The sequence below is a fragment of the Anguilla rostrata genome, chromosome 18 (genome assembly GCF_018555375.3).
Source record: "Anguilla rostrata isolate EN2019 chromosome 18, ASM1855537v3, whole genome shotgun sequence".
NCBI classification, from domain to species: domain Eukaryota; kingdom Metazoa; phylum Chordata; class Actinopteri; order Anguilliformes; family Anguillidae; genus Anguilla; species Anguilla rostrata.
In genome coordinates, this window is record NC_057950.1 from 31,488,166 (window position 1) to 31,505,976 (window position 17,811).

Below are 17,811 nucleotides of genomic sequence, written 5' to 3' on the forward strand. Positions count from 1 at the left end.
GCGTCTGGTTGTGTTAGAAGTATCAGGTAGACTGTATGTTTTTCGATCATATTCGTAATAAATAGTTCATGCCTGGCGTGTAGTGGCGTGGCTAGGATTCTAAAACTGATGTCCTTGCACAATCGATATTAGCATACTCTAAGTAAGTTCGGGAAATAGCAATAAAATAACCACTTAGCTAAACAGACCTAGTCTAGTTCAGATTGAGGCATTGTTATTGATGAGTTGCATGTAGTTTAGTTGGAATATAAGTGTTTATTTAGTTAAGGTAATGTTTTTTTGTTGATAGCTTGCATTATTTGTAAATGTGTGCTGTATTACATTCTCTGTGTGTTTGTAGGAATATTCACTAATATGCGCGCTTGTAAATTCCCACACTACGAATGATTCTAACCATTGCTTCTCAAAATTATAGGCTACCTCTCTGCGTCTGGTTGTGTTTGTTTGGTTCTTTGTTTGTATATGATGTCACATTTCATAAATTTTGTTTTCATTAGTTAGTGATTTGTCCCTTTTTTGTAAAGCACATTTAATTTTCACCTGTTGAAGGAAATGTGCTATATAAATAAAGTTTGATTTGATTTCACATTTCCTAACAATTTTGTTTTTATTATATTTGCAGAGATGTTGATCAGGAAACACGGCCTAGTTCACCACTAGCTAAGAGGCCAGGCAGACGTTGCAAGAGTACACCAGTCTCATCTCATCTTCCATGCAGTTTACTTCAATAAATGTTCTAAAATCAAAAGTTGTCTTTGTTTCTGTCTTCTAAATGGCTCACTGAGTCTTTGTCTTAGTGGTGGGGAGGCATGCGGCCAGGTGTGAATAGCCTACTTAGCTGGCAGGTATTCCTACCCAATGCATATTCATTACAGAAAGGCCATTTGCCCTCCCATTCTCACCTGGTGTTGAAAAATAGTAGTCACAACACTAACTTTTAGCAATTTATTTTATATTTCTCATTGGATTTGCTAAAATATTTTGTCATCTTTTGATACCCAAGACCTTGAAGAACACATTTCAGTGACCAAAAGTCTTATTCACAATTGTTTAGTGTGTTTTATTACAACATTCCTGTGCATGTTCAAAACTACTGTTTACAGTTTGTGTGTTTTTAGAGCAGTTTACAATCCACACATTATTATGACCTACTTACTGCTGCCATATTGTTGTAGCTGAGTTTGTGCTGAAAACAAAGATATGAAACACTTTGGAATCACTGTATATAAAGTTGATGAAATTTACACAAATGTCAGAGCATCGCACAATCACCAGTGTGCCTCATTTTACCCTTAGACCCCAGAGTGTTAAGTCTCTCCCCCGCAGCCCCGGGAATCAGCACCCCATCCACCCCTGCGTCCTGCCTCACTAATTCCCCAAAAGGCTCTATAGCCAGTACATAGAGCAGCGGTGACAAGGGGCACCCCTGCCGCACCCCCCCGGCCTGCATCACCGCCCTACTGAGATGCCCATTGATCTGGATGCAACTGTGCGCGCCATTGTACAATGTGCGCAGCCATCCACAGAACCCACTACCAAATCCCATCCTCTCTAACACCCGGAGGAGGAAGCGATGCTGGACCCGGTCAAAGGCCTTCTCCTGGTCCACACTGACCAAGGCTAAAGGCAGGTTTCTCTCCTTGACCCAGTCCAGCACATCCCGCACCAGCACTAAATTCCAGGTGAGGGAACTCCACAGGTTTGGTCACCACTTACCAAAGAGCTCATTACCTTTTTCACCCTCATAGTTAGCGCTTTAGCAATTACCTTATAATCGCTGTTTAATAAGGTTAAAGGTCACCAATTTTTCAGGTCCGTTTTATCCCCCTCCTTATGCAACAGCACAACCACGCCCTTCCTCGTCGAGACGGACATTACCCCCATTTCCAAAGAAGCTCTATACACCTCTACCAGGTCTGCCCCCAGCACGTCCCAGAAGGCCTTATAAAACTCCACTGGGAGCCCGTCTGACCCAGACGCTCGCCCCTCTTTCATTGACTGCAAGGCCTCCCATACCTCCTCCACAGTCAACGGAGAGTCAAGCTCCCTGACCTCCTCCTCACCCAATCTGCTGGTTATCACCCTAAGACAGGCCTCCTGGGCCTCCAAATCACACGCCCTCAAACTAAAAAGGTCTGAGTAATAGGCCTCCGCCGCCCTCAGCATAGACTGCATGTCAGTGACCAAACCGTCATCCACCTTAAATCCCTTTATCACTGAGGCATTGTGCCTAGCCTTCATGGCCTGGAAGAAATACGAAGAGGGTTTCTCCCCGTCCTCCATTTCTCTAACCCTGGCCTGAAAGGCGACCGTCCTGGCCCTCTTTTCCAGCAGCTCTCTCAACCGGTTTTTAATCCCGTCATATGCTGCCTGATCCACGTCCCCTCCAGCATTAAGCCAGCTATGGTGATAGGCCAGTGAGCATTCCCACTTGTGTTCCTCCGCCCTCTCTCTCCTCCTCACTGAGCTGGCGAACCTCCTACAAAACACCCCAGACCCGGTCTTTGCGGCATCCCACCACTCCACAACAGAGTGGTAGAAAGGCCGCAGAACCCTAACTGCCTTATAAAAGACCCTAAACGCATGCTTGAACCCTTCCATGGCCAGCAGCTCCACATTCAGTCTCCAATACCCTGGGCCCCATCTCTGATCATCCGCCTGTAGAGTAAGCTTTAGCATATCGTGATCTGAAAACCACGAGGGGAGAGCAGCACATCCCAACCCCTTCAGATCCTTGCCTACAAAAAGATAGTCTAGGCAACTAGCTGCCCCTCTGGAATTGCGCCATGTGACGCCCTCCCCTCCTGGGTTCATCTCCCGATATACATCTGCCAGACTGAAATCAGCCACGACCTCCGCCAGCGCCCTGGTGGAATAGTCCACAGTCCCAGCACCCCCGCCCTGAGCACCAGCACCAGCCACCCGATCTAAGGACGTGTTGAAATCCCCCCCCAAGATTATAGATCTGGTTGTAGACAGGAGCCCAGGCAGCGTCCTGAATATCTCCAGCCTCTCCCCTTTTTTTGTAGGCCCGTACATATTTATGACCCTAAATTTGATTGATTGAAAACAAAAATCCACCAAAATCACCCTCCCCACCACAACACCCACCACATCATTAATTCCAAAAGAATTCCCCATAAACATAATCCCAACACCACTGGAGTGCACGCTCCCCACTGACCACGCCGAAGGCCCCCAGACCCACTCCTCCGAAAGCTTTTGGGCATCCCTCTCATCCTTCAGATGCAACTCCTGCAATAGGAATATATCTGCCTTCATTGTTACCAGTGAGGAAAATACAGCGGCTCTCTTAACTGGGTCTCTAAGACCACGAACATTCGCAGTCACCACTGTAATGTGCATAGTTATGTTTTTATTAATAAAACCATAACCACTTAGAACCCAGCCCCAGCTCCATTTTCACCATCTACCGCACCACTAGCATCATCCTTATTGCCTCCCTCCTTCCCTTTGCCCCCCTCCCCCTCTTCTCCCCCCTCCCCCCCAAAACCATCCCCATGGTCTCCACCAAAGCCTCTACCTCACCCCCCTCTAACCATGAAGATGGAGATCCTATCTCCATCTGCATTACCTCATCTAAGTATGAAGTGCCCAGAGACTCTCCCTGAGGGCTCGCCAGCACCTCAAACCGATTCCCCAGAGTCACCTGTTCGCCCGTCTTCACCTCGTCCCCTGTCTTCACCTTCCTGGGGCAGTCCCCCTCTCCCAGTGTCCGGCGCTTCCTGCGATACCGCCACCCAGGCGTCCATCGGCTCCTCACCTGAGCATGGGCTGTCCCCCCATTTCGGCGAGGCCAGGTCTGCAGAAGTCAGGAGGGCGGCCCCCACCTCGGTCGAAGCAGAGCCTGCTCCCAAACCTTTAACTGAGGCAGAGAACAATTCCTGCGAAGCCCCAACAGCTGCCCGTCTCCCAGCAGGAGACTCCACAAACTCGCCAGCAGGCAGCGCCCCCGCCCCCCCATCCTTACACAAAAAAGCCCTCGCCCCAAACACTTGCACGTACCCTGCCCCAGGTATTTTAGCTGGGCCAGGCACAGGAACATTCTTATTATCCAGGTCAGAAGTCACATCAGGACCGGATCCAGTAGCCAGATCCGGATCTGCTACCGAAACCACCGCAGGAACAAGCCCAGCTGCTGGATCCAAAACCTGGACTGAATTCAACACCGCCACCGGCCCCGGAACCACACCCGGCCCGGACGCCGGAACCGGAGTCTCACCTTAGCCATTGTCCTGTGCCTGCGTCCCCACAGACCCTGGAACAGGAATGAGTTCAGAAGCAGATTCCGCCCCTGCCGCCTGGACAGGGCCTTCCACCGGTCCAGCTCCCGTACCACCTTCCCCAGAGGCAGAAGCCCCAACCAGCGCCAGAGCTGACCCCGGCTCCTGTCCCTCTCCAGGTTTTCCAGCAGGCGTTGAGGCCTCTGCAGAAGCAAAAGGCTAGCTCTGCTGCGTAGGCCCCCTAATGGCACCTTTCCTCATGCCAGGCACAAAATCCCTTTCTTCCAGCACATTCCTGAACCAGCTGGCGTAGGAGCGTGGCCGATCAGGACACGCCCAAAACAAATGTTCCCCACTTCCACACAAACTACACGTTTTAGGAGCCCTGCAGTCCCTTGTTATGTGCTCAGTGGACTGACAATGTCTGCACCGTTCTGTACTGCAAATGTCTTTCAAATGTCCAAATATATGTACACCGTCTGCAGTACAGGGGCTGTCCCGGATAACTTAAATACCCTTTATCAGGGCCTATGGAAAAGAAACCCGGAGGGTGCACATAGCCTCCCACTCCCTGCTGATCCTGCTTAACCCGCACCATGAACCTTCTCTTGCCATTCCAAATCCCATATTTGTTTTTAAGTTTTACCCCTTCACGCACATCAACACAATATCGCTGCAAAAAACACACAACATCCTCTTCTCGTGCATTAGGATTGTACAAGTGCACTGTTAAAGGTCTAAGGGCCTGAGAGTACAGCAACAGCACTCTGATGCCCTGCGAAGCCGGCGCCTCCCTGCGCTCCAAATAGCGCGCGTGTAAATTATGGCAAGAGACCTCAGAATGAAACGTAACATCAAAAAAGCCTTTGTTTGAAAACTCCTGCAAACAATAAACTGAATTCACATCAACATCCAGCCCACCCTTCAGCACATCTTTTACAAAAACATCCAGGTCTATCTTTTTCTTGTCCCTGTCCTCCATTTCAAACCGCACCATGTTTCGAAGCTGCACCCTGTGGGTCGGCATGCAGTCTTCTCCTGACATCATCGCCTTCTCTATCTCCAAAATCTTGATCTTAGCCAAAAGGCCGAGAAGCGATGGCCTGAAAATTGGCCACAGCTGCCCCCCGCCGCCCAGGGGGCCGGGAATCCGATCGCGGGGTCCGGCCGGACCCGGTCCCCGCTCGCCATTGGTCCGGGGCCCCCTCGACGCTTCCCCCAGGACCTCTGGCCGTCACCTCAGCTCCACCCACAAAGCCCCACGTCCCCTGCCACGGTAGCTACCTACATGCTAAAGACACTTATCGCTGTTTAATTACACAAGCACTCGCAGAACAGCTATGTAATTACCTAGCTAAGCAAGCTAGGAGGCAGTCCATACTCTTTAACACACGTAACTGACAAGTCACAAATCAGGGACACGCGGCAACAAGTCATCAACTCTCTTAAGAACAGAAAAGTCGCACCCTCCGGCAGACGGAGCATCCAAAAATAGCACAAACTCAGGAGTGTTCCTCTCCACGGAAATCTTTAGTAAAAGGCGAAAGATTTGTGCGTGATGAAGAGAAACCCGAGCACACGTGGCCTCTCGCCGTCACCAGCCACCGTAGGTCCTCCCGGCCCGGAGCCGCAGGCCCGGAGTTGTCCGCCGGCGCCCCCGCGCGTTATCTGCAGAAGAGGGAGAGGAGACGCAATAACCGCCCGACTGGCAGAGGGTGCAAGTGAGCCACGGACCGCTGCAACTGGCTCGCTAGCTGACTTACTTAACCAACTTCACTTACCCAGCCAGCTAGCTAGCTAACGAAGAATGATAGAAAGAAAGAAAGAAAGACACACACACACACGATAAAACTATTTCTTTAAAAAGTTGCTTGCCTACCCCATGAAGAGCAGGAGCAGGAGGAGCAGCAGCAGCAGCAGGATATTTCGCACTTCCTTTGCACCCAAAAATAGAGGCGCACCGTTCCCGGACGTACTGCTATACCGGGTCGATGTGTGGAGCGCACGGAGCAACCTCCTTCTCTGACTCCCAGTCCCAAAAATCAGTTTAATACGTAGTCCCCAGATAGGGGACATATTAAACTGATAAGAACAGATTTCTCATCCCTCACTGGCAAACGTCCGTGTACCCCCAACCAATTCAGGTCTTTAAAACTATTATCTAGACCCTTCATCTGGGTCAACCTCCATTCCCTCTGCTCTCCCCCCCACACCCGCACTGTACAAATCCTGTCTAACAGGGCAGCATATAATGCCCTGTGATCCAACACCAAATCCCTGTCCCTGCACTCAGGGTACCATTTCACCATATGCTGGTACTGCGGGGGCAAACGCTCTGCTTTTGGGAAGCGGTTGTCCCAGCCCACCAGAAACCTCAAAAAAACTGATAACCACAATCTAACAAAAAAATATGCCGGATGTCTCTGTGGATTTGTGATAACCTCACACATCCCCACATAACACAACACATCTAATTTCAGCGAAATATTAGGTACCCCCCATGCCCTGATACATTAAATCCCTGGCTATGTACTCATACCCCCCCCCCACAAGAACTTAAACACAATCCCCTGCACTGTCCTCCTCCACTTCGGGGGCAGAGGAAAAACCCGCGCCAAAAACAAAAGTGACGGCAAAACCTCCGCTTTTACAACTAAAATTTTTCCTTCAAAACTTAACTGCCTCACCTGCCACAACCCCAATTTACCCTTTATTTTACAAATTTTCCTCAACCTCCTCCTTCGTCCCAAAATCAACCCCCAAGACTCTAAACGGTCCCGGACACCCTGCTAAACCACATAAACCTCCCGTTCTCCCCTCCCCCTCCCCAAAATACTTCACTGTGGATTTACTCAGGTTTAATTTTGAACCCGAGGCCTTTGAAAACAAACCAATAACCCCTAAAGCCCTTTTTAGGCTGACCTCATCTTCCAGTAGGAGGGTGGTGTCATCTGCGTACTGCGAGAAGTTTTACCACCCTCCCCCCAGCCCCCGGCAACCTAAGTCCCCTAATGCCAGCCTCCCTCTTTATGACAGCCGCAAAGGGCTCCATATAAGCCACATACAACAGGGGGGACATAGGACACCCCTGTCGCACCCCACCTTCCTGCAAAATCAAAGCACTTAAATGGCCATTCAAATTAACCCTGCTACCCACCCCTCTATACAAAATGCCCACCCACCTTAAAAAATTAGGTCCAAAACCAAACCTCCCCAAAACTCGAAATAAAAACTCACGTGAAACCCAGTCAAAACCTTTCTCTTGGTCGAGACCCACCAGCATGAGCGGCAACTTCCTGTCACGCGCCCAGCTGATAGCATCCCGAACCAAGTGAAGGTTCCAAATCATCTGCCTACCCCCCACCCCACACGTTTGATCTTCCCCAATAATGTGAGGCAAAGCCTTCTTTAACCTCCCCGTCAAAACCTTGGCCAACACCTTACAATCGACACACAAAAGTGTGACCGGCCGCCAATTCTTCATCTGCTCCATATTCCGTTTCTTAAATAATAAAGAAATAATTCCCTCCCTCATTGAATTAGTCAAACACTCCTCCCTGAAAATTTCCCTACACACCTCCAATAAATCTGGCCCTATTTTCTCCCAAAAAGCCTTGTACAACTCCACTGGCAGGCCGTCCCGCCCTGGGACCTTATTTGACTGAAGGCCTCAGAGAGCTTCACTCAGCTCTACCAGCGTAATGTCCCCCTCCAAATCTTCTCGGACCTCATTAGGGACCACCTTCTCCAGGCATCCCAAAAATGTTTCCCCCTCCCCAAAATCAACTTCCCTCTTCCAAAATAAATCTTTATAAAACCCTGTAGCCACCTCCACCATTCCCCCTGTCTCAGTCCTCACAACCCCATCAGCCCCACGAAGGCCCTGAATACCCTTCCTCATCCTTGTCTGCTTAACTAAATTAAAAAAATATGCTGAAGTTTAGTTTTTTTCAAAAAATTCCCTTTTAGATGAAAAACAAACCCTCCTTGCCCTTTCCTCAAAAACCCTTCTTAATTTACTCTTCAAATCCATATACCCCTCCCATGACACATTCCCTTTTAAATTCCCTGCAACAAAATAATTCTCCAGTTCCCTTTGTAACCTAAAAAAACCTCCTGGACCTTTGTTTGCAATAATTTATTACAAACCACTTAATTCTTACCTTTGTCCAGTCCCACCACTCCCTTACAGAACTAAACAACATTTTCATTTCCCCCCACCCCTCATAAGCAGAACTAAATCTCTCCAAAAACTCCCTCTCCCTTAAAACAGAAACATTCAATTTCCAAAAACCCCTCCCAAAACTAGTCCCCTGGACAGACAGTTTTGTTGTGAGTCTGTGATGGTCCGAAAACCACACCGGATTAATCTCAGAGGAGACTACATTTGTGCCCCCCGTAACAAACAAAAAATCTATTTTACTTTCAACCCCCCTGGAATTAGCCTACCCCATGTAGTCCCTCCCACTCCCGAATTCACCTTTTTAAATGTGTCGACCAAAGAAAAATCCCTAATCACCTTGTTTAAGTGCCCCAAACTAAAATCACCTGTGCTCTCTAACGACACATTAAAATCCCCACCCACAATTAACATTCTATGTGTGATTAGACAATTTGCAATTTCACCGAACACATCCCTCCTACCAGCAGAATCAGTGGGAGCATAGACTTTTAAAACCATTAAACTTAAACCCCTCCACTTTACATCCACCCCCAACACCCTGCCCTGCACAACAGAAAACGATTCATTGATTTCAAAATCCCACCTTTTGAACAAAACCCCAACACCTGAGGAATGCACTCCGCCCACCCCCCACCTTGATTGCCCTCCTTTCCATTCCTCAGAAAATAATTTAACATCGTCCCCATCTTTTAAATGAACCTCTTGTAACAAACAAATATCAAATGACAGCAAAGACAAATAATCAAACATCGCGCCCTTCTTAAATTTATCCCGCAACCCCCTAACATTTACAGTGACAATAATTAAATCCATTAACATAAAAAAGAAAAGAAAAACACAACTCACATCAATGTGCCCCCTCCACAGTCCAAGGCCAGGAATGGGGCGTCGTTGGGTGACCCCGGCGGACTGTAGGAGTGCTCCTCACTCATAGGGGACTCCGCTCCCCCTGCGCCCACTCCCTCAGACCGACCGCTGAGAACTTCTCTCATACCTCCCGTAACCCCTGAGGGCCCAGGCTCCACCTCGTTCTTCAGCTTCACCGTACCGAAAGGAGAAAGACCAGAGTACGCCAACTCCGCAGGCGAAGGCACCGCTGCGTCCTCCGCCTTCCTCATCGCCCTCTTCTTCTTCCTCCCCGCCCTGGACACCCAGCCGTCAGCGTCGGAGGAGTTGTCACCAGACTCCGACTTCGCTGCTCCTCTCTGCCTCCTCAGGCTCGCCTCGTCCACCTCCATCCTGGACTCCTCCCCCAACACCTGCGCCTCCTTCTCCTCCACCTGCTCCTCCTCCACCGCAGTAGCCGCAGCTTCTGCCTCCTCCCTCTCCGCTCTCAACTCCCCCAGCACCTCCTCCAGGGGCCGCAGGTCCTGAGGGCCTCCGCCAGGAGTGCCCTCCCGCCCAGCCGCCGCGTCCGCGTAGGACCTCCCCTTCCCCTTCCCAGGGCAGTCACGGAATTCGTGGCCCGCCTGCCCGCGGCTGTGGCACATCCTCGGCTTGGGGCACGCCGCCGCCATGTGTCCCCTCTCCCCACAGTTCCTGCACACCGCTTGACCACACGTACCTGCCATGTGCCCGAAACTCCGGCACTGCCTGCAAAAACTAGGCTGCCCGGAGTAAAACAGGTAGCCCCTCTCCGCCCCGATGGAAAAATAAGCTGGGGGGTGCACCAGCCCGTCAAACCCCTGCAGGTCTTCGTTCAGGTGGACCCTGAACTGCCCTTTCCCCATCCAGATACCGTCGTTGTCCCACAGGTAATGAACCCCCGGCAGCACCTTCCCATATCTGGCCAGGAAAAAACCCACCATCTCATCACTCACATAAGGGTTGTAGAGGTGAGTGGTAACCACCTTGTGGTTCCTCTTCTCCAGGGACTCCACCAGAAAAAAGGACAAAGGCTCCTCTTCTGCCTTCTCCTTACACCTCTTCATAGCCACACCAAACCCCACTCCAGAAATGAAGGTGACATCAAACGCCTTCTCAGCTGTATTCTGCTGCAGGCAGTACACTCCCACAGGATCCACCTTCACCACAGCACCCTGCACCTTCTTCACAAAATCCCCCCTGGCCATCATATCTTCCTCTTTCGTAAACGCAAAACGCAGCGTGTGCCTCAGACCAGCCCCAACAGGCTGGATAAATCCCCTCGGAGTCATAATTGAAACTGCTTGCTACACTTGATCTTAGCCAAAAAGCCGAGAAGCGATGGCCTGAAAATTGGCCACAGCTGGCCGCCGCCACCCAGGGGGCCGGGAATCCGATCGCGGCACCCAAAATTCCTTTGCACCCAAAAATAGAGGCGCACCATTCCCGGACGTACTGCAATACCGGGTCGATGCGTGGAGCGGACGGAGCAAGCTCCTTCTCCGACTCCCAGTCCCAAAAATCCGTTTAATACGTAGTCCCCAGATAGGGGACGTATCAGATATTAAACTGATAAGAACAGATTTTTTGTTTCTTACATCGTATACATGTATACACCGCAAAACAAAACCACCCATTCCCATACAACCCAAGAAAACCCCGCCCTTAACCAAAACTGAACCATACAATCAGATCCCACCCAACAAAATCCCTTATACACACGTAACACAGTCCCCTTAAACACATTCTACTTAGTCCCCAATACCTACCTATACAAAACTAAAATAACCATACACTCTATACAACAATCAAAATCACACCTACTCCAACCCCTCCCAAAACCCCTTCCACTTTTCCCTTGCGGCATGGAAACCCCACCTCTCCATGTCCACCCGGAACCTCCACCCCAACTCTCTTTTTTTACATGGTATATTACTTTAATTTCTTTATTATAGGAGGATAGTGAATTGCATGCAATAATGTGGTGTTAAAGGTCTGTGTGAAAATTAATATGTAAAGTTTGGGTGTATGTAATCTGATTTATACTGTAAATAGTTTTGTTGTACATAATGATGTAAATACCAATGTCTGTAACTGTGGTGAGGGTTTTCATAATAAAAAATAAAAAAATTAAAAGATCTGTTCTTATCAGTTTAATATCTGATACGTCCCCTATCTAGGGACTACGTATTAAACTGATTTTTGGGACTGGGAGTCAGAGAAGAAACTTGCTCCGTCCGCTCCACGCATCGACCTGGTATTGCAGTACGTCCAGGAACGGTGTGCCTCTATTTTTGGGTGCAAAGGAAGGGCGAAATATCTTGCTGCTGCTGCTCTTCGTGGGTATGCAAGCAACGGAGTCCTTGTGGGTTTTTTTTTTGTTTTATTGTCTTTTTCTTTCTTTCTTTCTTTCTTAGTTAGCTAGCTAGCTAGCTGGGTAAGTGAAGTTGGTTAAGTAAGTCAGCCGGTTTGCAGCGGCCCGTGGCTCGCTTGCGCCCTCTGCCAGTCGGGCGGTTATTGTGTCTCCTCTCCCTCTTCCGCGGATAACGTGCGGGGGCGCCGACGGACAACGCCGGGCCTGCAGCTCCGTGTCAGGAGGACCTACGGCGGCCACGTGTGCTCAGGTTTCTCTTCATTGTTCACGAGTCTACTGCTCTCTGCTGGTTTTCTAGCTGAGGACATTGGGCTCGTGGATTCCGAGGTGTAATTTGAGCGGATGTGCCTCTCTCTTTCTCTCTCCTCCTCCTACGCTCCTCTCTCTCTTTCTGAAGGTTTGGTGTGATAGAACAGTACCAGTGGCTTGACCGCGGCTGTGTCTAGAGCATCAGACCGGCGGACCAGGCCGGACCTTATAGCGTTGGGGCTAGGCAGGTACTAGTGGCTTGACCGCAGCCTGCTGAATCCCCAACGCCGAAGCCAGGACAGCGCTTGGAGGCCCCCCTGCCAGAAGACTCCTGCCATCCGGGGACCACACCACTGCTGCGGAACGCCCATCACCAGAGACCAGAGGGGAATACAGAGCTGCCCGGAGAGAAGGCCCGTAGCGTCTCACTCTCTGCGCTATTCCAGCTTCGTTGAACTTTCGCCCTTGCTCCCTGGCTCCCCTCTCTTGCTCTCCAGGCCGCAGCAGAACCACCAGGTGGACCCGGAGGACAAGGCCGAGGAGCAGGCAGATGGGGGGAGGTTCTCGGGTCCCCCTAACGACGGCAGCGGCGCCCCGATCCAGCAAGACCACCTGCTTGGATCAACGCCTGGCGCCCTCTACCGGAAGGGAGGTCCCACTGTGCCCTGAGTAGGTGACCCTAGATCAGCTCCCTTGTTGCTGCACAGCTTGGTCCCCCTGGGACAGATCAGCAACCTGCTAAGCGCTGTTCCTGTACTTCGTTCTCTTTTATCTGCTTAGGTCCGGCCTGAGTGAGAGGGAGGATGGCATCAGGAGCCCAGCCAGGAGTCCGACGCCATAACGCCGTCTGAATGACGCTCCAGAACAGCAGAGAAGGGGGCAGCGGTGCTAGTGGGCCCCCCCTGGTGGCACAAGGGGCAAAGGGCACAGCCGTAGGGGGCGCCACTGAGCCAGCAGCTACTGGGGGGGCAAGCAATGCCGCTGCCCCTTGACCCACCTTGAATTTAGCCAGGCAGTACTTCAGCAAGCTAAGGGCTTTGTGCCTGGTGACCTGAACTGCCTGGTGAAGGTTCCTGGAAACGCTGACCAAGTTGGTGTGATTACAAATAGCAACATTTGAAACACACGGAAATCCCAGAGAGTGCAAAAAAGATAGTGTTATTGAGTTGCATGAGTGAGATTACATGTATTGCTGTGTGTACCAGTGTGTTATAATGCTTTTGCATTGTGTCATTGTTCCTATTCAGAAATTTCACTATTTCTGCAGGGATGAAGATGCTGGACCCTCCACCTCTGCTGCTCTAGCAGTGCCCTTTGCTGCTCCTCCCTCTCCTGCTCCTCAGGCCCGCAAGACTGGCGCCCTCACCGCTGCCATTGTTACAGCTTCTGCGACTGCTCCCGCTCCTTTGATGTCTCCACCTGTCACTCGAGCCCGCAGGGCTGCCACCCCTGCTGCACACCCCCATAGAGGTTCAGAGGCTGCTGCTGGTTCTTCCACTCCTGCTCGTCCCCGCAGGGCTTCATCAGGAACAAGTGAGGCCAAAAGAAGAGCCACAGAGCCTGATTCAGAGGGGGAATAGCAGGACATCCGTGTTGAGGATGAGGAGCCTCATCAGTTCCCCTTCAGCCCACAGAGGACCCCTGGAGTTCAGCTGGATGTCACAAAAGAATACAGCCCCTTGGAACTGTTCCAGCTGTTCTTTAGCAAGGAGGCCATTGAAGTTCTTTGTGACAATACCAACAAGAACGCACAGCACAAGCAACGGAAGCAGTGTACAGATGTAGATGCTAACGACATGCTGCACTACCTGTCCATTGTCCTTTACCAAGGTCTGATGAGGCCCCATTCTGTTCGGGACCTGTGGAGGACGGATCGGCTTTACAAACTTCCCTTTCCACCAAGTGTGATGCCAGGCTACAGGTTTGTTGCCATCAGTGCCTGCCTTCACATGAGCGATCCAGCAGCAGACATCCTCAATGACCAGCTGAGAGGGCAGCCTGGTTGTGACGGCCTGTTCCGGGTGAAGCCACTGCAGGACCAGATCCTGACCACATGCAGGGCTTTTTACCATCCACATCAGAGCCTTGCCATCGATGAGCGCATGGTAGCCATGAAAGCGCAGCACGGGATGAAGCAGTTTATGAAGGATAAACCAACAAAATGGGGCTTCAAGCTGTTTGTCCTGGCTGACAGCAAGACTGGCTACACATGTGATTTCAACATCTACCAGGGAAGAGGGCTCACCCCTAGTGGAAATGGGCTGAGTTATGACGCTGTCATGAACCTGATTCGGGTGCCGTACCTTGGAACGGGTTACCACATCTATGTGGATAACTTCTACACGAGTGCGGCTCTCTTCAGGCAGCTCTACCGGATCCACTACGGGGCCGGTGGCACCATCAGGCAGAACAGGATTGGGTTTCCCAGGACCACGGTGAACGCTCTGCCCAAGACAGCTATGCGAGGGGACATGCGCTGGATCAGGGATGGATCCCTGCTGTATGTGAAGTGGAGGGTCTGTAGGGATGTCACTATGTGTTCCTCCATTCACAAGGCGTACAGTGGGAGGACAACACAGCGGTGTGTGAAGAGCCCTGATGGCAACTGGTCATGGCAGGCTGTTCCAGTCCCAGAGCCAGTTCTTGACTACAACAGGTACATGGGCGGTGTTGACCTGTCAGACGCTCTAATCCACTAATACAGCATCACACAGGAGACCACACGCTGGTATCGGAAGCTGTTCCTCCACTTTGTTGACATCGCTGTGGTGAACAGCTTCATAATTCAAAAAGAGCTGGCTCAGGAGAAACATCACACTCCCCTGACCCAGAAGTATTTCAGGGAGGTCCTATGTGCACAGCTAGCTGACGTGGGCAAGGGTGGCAGCACAGAGCAGGTGGAAGAAGAGGAGATGGCGATGGTGGCTCACCAGCCACAGGAGGCAGCAGTGGAGAGAAGGTCACTTGGGCTGTTTCCCTGAACCAGTGACAGATGTGAGCTCCTCTGATGTCTGTGACAAGGCCACAAAGGGGAGGAGGCACTGCGTACTCTGCCACAGCAGGAATCTGTACAACAGGACAATTTATAAGTGCCGGTCCTGTGATGTACCCCTCTGCATTGTGGCAGACCGCATCTGCTTCACAGACTGGCATGACCTCCAGAGGAGTCAGGCACTGTGAAGGACTGTGCATGCAGCCCCAGTGTCTTGTGTACATAGTTTTCACCATTTGAGTTTTCACCTTTCATTTACTATGCCTCCTAAAGTCCAACCCCTCGTCCACGTCGTAGGAGGTGGTAACAGCACATTATTGTCTTTCAGGTAGCAGCATTCTTTTTTCATCCTTGGAAATGCCTGCTTTGTTGAGTTACTGTGCTGGCTAATGGGGCTCTGGTGAAAAATTGACTAATTTCAGTGGTTTATAATGGACAAAAATTATTTTATTCATTTTCGGAGAGGTTTTGGATAGGTTTTTGGACCCTGAGATCCATCCCCTATACTGATGAAAATATGGTAATTCTCATATTGGTAAGTATGGAAAAAGTATGGTGGTGGGGGGCAGAGGAGGTGTCCTCCTGCTGTCCTCCTTAGGTCGGGATCTCTTATATAAATTTAATGACCCTCTGAAACAGGTTTCGAATGCCAGCTAGCTTTATGACAGGTTTGCCGTCACTTGTGACCTAGCCTATATTAAAATTCTTGGCTTTAGGTCAGAATGGTCTCATGGCATACTTATCCTGGCTAGCTAGCTAGCAACTATTGAATTGTATTCGAAACAGCGGTTACTATAAACGCAATCGTTCACAAACATACAGATGAAAATGCGTCCCGTAGCCATGAGTTAAATACGGAACGTCTATTCTACTGTCCAAATAAGGGACGATGCCGATTTGTGCAATGACTGGCAACCGTAAATAAAGCTAGCAGCAGTAAATAGAAATGTGATTCAACATTGCCATCAATTGGGAAATTGGACATTGAAAAGGGGAGGGGATGTAACAATAATTCAAAAGCGAAAGAATAATGTTGCTGTTCAAACTGCTTTAGAATGGTGGATTTGGTAGCACATTGATTTTAGAACTGTTAAAAGGCCGAGGTGTCCCTTTACTGAGAAATAATGCCCACCATTGGGCCAATCAGAATCGAGTGTTCAGTCAAGCCGTTGTATAAATGATAATGTGATATTTGTTCCTTATGGAAGATGGGGATAAACTTTGGGTGCATTACTTACCTTAGTTGTAAATTCGCATTAGGTTGCTAGTTGGATTATTGCAACATTTGAACATAAGAAAGTAGAGATAAGTAGCCAACTAGTGTAAAATAACATGAAGCCGTGTGTTGGTTTTCTTCCTGTCCTCCCCAATTTTTTGAGTCACCAGCCGCCACTGACAAACACACACAAACTTAGCATTTAATTTCAAACTAAAGGTGAATTTCTTTTGCATTTTTTTGTTCAAATTTATTTATTAAGATAAACCCCTTGAGATGTACCATCTCGTTTTCGAAGGCGTCCCAACATATATCACAATCACTACGGGGGGGGCGACATAGCTCAGGAGGTAAGACCGATTGTCTGGCAGTCGGAGGGTTGTCAGGTCAAACCCCACCCTGGGCGTGTCGAAGTGTCCTTGAGCAAGACACCTAACCCCTAACTGCTCTGGTGAATGAGAGGCATCAATTGTAAAGCGCTTTGGATAAAAGCGCTATATAAATGCAGTCCATTTACCATTCACTACATAACAGAGGAGTGACAAAATACATAATAAATAGAAATACAATTATCAATACCACAACGTACAGACAGACAGATGAGAAAAAAACAAAAACAAACCACATACATTAATTAATGAAAACACTGAAAACATTACAACCATAAGGTGGCCAAAGTGGATATAGATAAACACCAAATACCATCAGGTATAAACATAAGGTATAAACAGTGACAGCTTCATTTATAACAAGAGCAGTTCATCTCAAAGTAAGAAGACTTGGTATGTTTAAGCATACCCTATGATGAAATGGATCTAATATCAACAGGTAAATTATTCCAATCTGCTGGGGCTTTAAACATAAAAGCTCTTTTGCCAATTGTTCTCTTATCACAAGGGACAGAGAAAGTGAGCTGAGCAGAGTGCCTAACTTGATAATTTGAAGTAAAGGGTACAAGATATTGTTGTAAATAAGGAGGATAACTGAAATAAATGAATAAATTTAAATATAAGATGAAACCAGTGAATGTGTCTTCTTACATTTAGAGATGGCCATTTAAGTGCATCATACAATGTACAGTGATGAGTGAGAAAAGGACATCCAAGGACAAATCTGCAGAGTCTATTATATGCTGTGTTAAGTGAAACAAGGTCTGATTTTAATGCGTTTTGATAGACAATATCACAATAGACAAGAATCGGAAGAATAACTGCATGTAAAGAAATTTTGAGATCGATGTAAAACATTGATTCCAAAGTTGACTACCTGAGACATGATCAATGTGTGATTTGAATGAGAGATTGGAATCAAGCCATACTCCAAGATATTTCATATTATCAACTTTTTCACAAATATGATTGCATTTGTGGCATTTTTCTACCTAAATGATGAATATATTCTATATTGTACATGGTACAAGTGTCTTGCTTCATTTAAGCTGTTTTCCCAGTCTCAGTGATGCTCATGTCTGGAGTTATAAAGCCTTAAATAAAAGACCCCCTAAATGGGCTGAGACTCAGATCTGGCTTCTGTGCAAGGGGATTAATTAATCTCATTATGAAGCAGTCTATTGGGTTCCATTATGTATGTGTCCATGATCACATTTTGAGCCTTTGTTTGCTGGTTTAATAACAATCAGGTTCTCATTGTAATTCCTGTAAGACCTCCTCCCACCCAGGCTAAAACTCA

General features: G+C 48.9%; 3 non-coding genes and 1 pseudogene across 3 annotated transcripts; 1 reads left to right on the forward strand and 3 right to left on the reverse strand.

The window, feature by feature from the left end:
• Positions 1-5,708: 5,708 nt before the first annotated feature.
• Positions 5,709-5,822, reverse strand: LOC135245421 (U5 spliceosomal RNA). Its single transcript, XR_010327238.1, has one exon. It is a non-coding gene; the product is annotated as a U5 spliceosomal RNA (small nuclear RNA).
• Positions 5,823-6,194: 372 nt separating this feature from the next.
• LOC135245410 (U2 spliceosomal RNA) lies at positions 6,195-6,402 on the reverse strand (annotated as a pseudogene).
• A 4,319-nt stretch (positions 6,403-10,721) lies between these two features.
• On the reverse strand, positions 10,722-10,904 carry LOC135245397 (U2 spliceosomal RNA). Its single transcript, XR_010327222.1, has one exon. It is a non-coding gene; the product is annotated as a U2 spliceosomal RNA (small nuclear RNA).
• Positions 10,905-11,397: 493 nt separating this feature from the next.
• LOC135245407 (U2 spliceosomal RNA) lies at positions 11,398-11,582 on the forward strand. The gene has a single exon (XR_010327227.1). It is a non-coding gene; the product is annotated as a U2 spliceosomal RNA (small nuclear RNA).
• Positions 11,583-17,811: the final 6,229 nt, after the last annotated feature.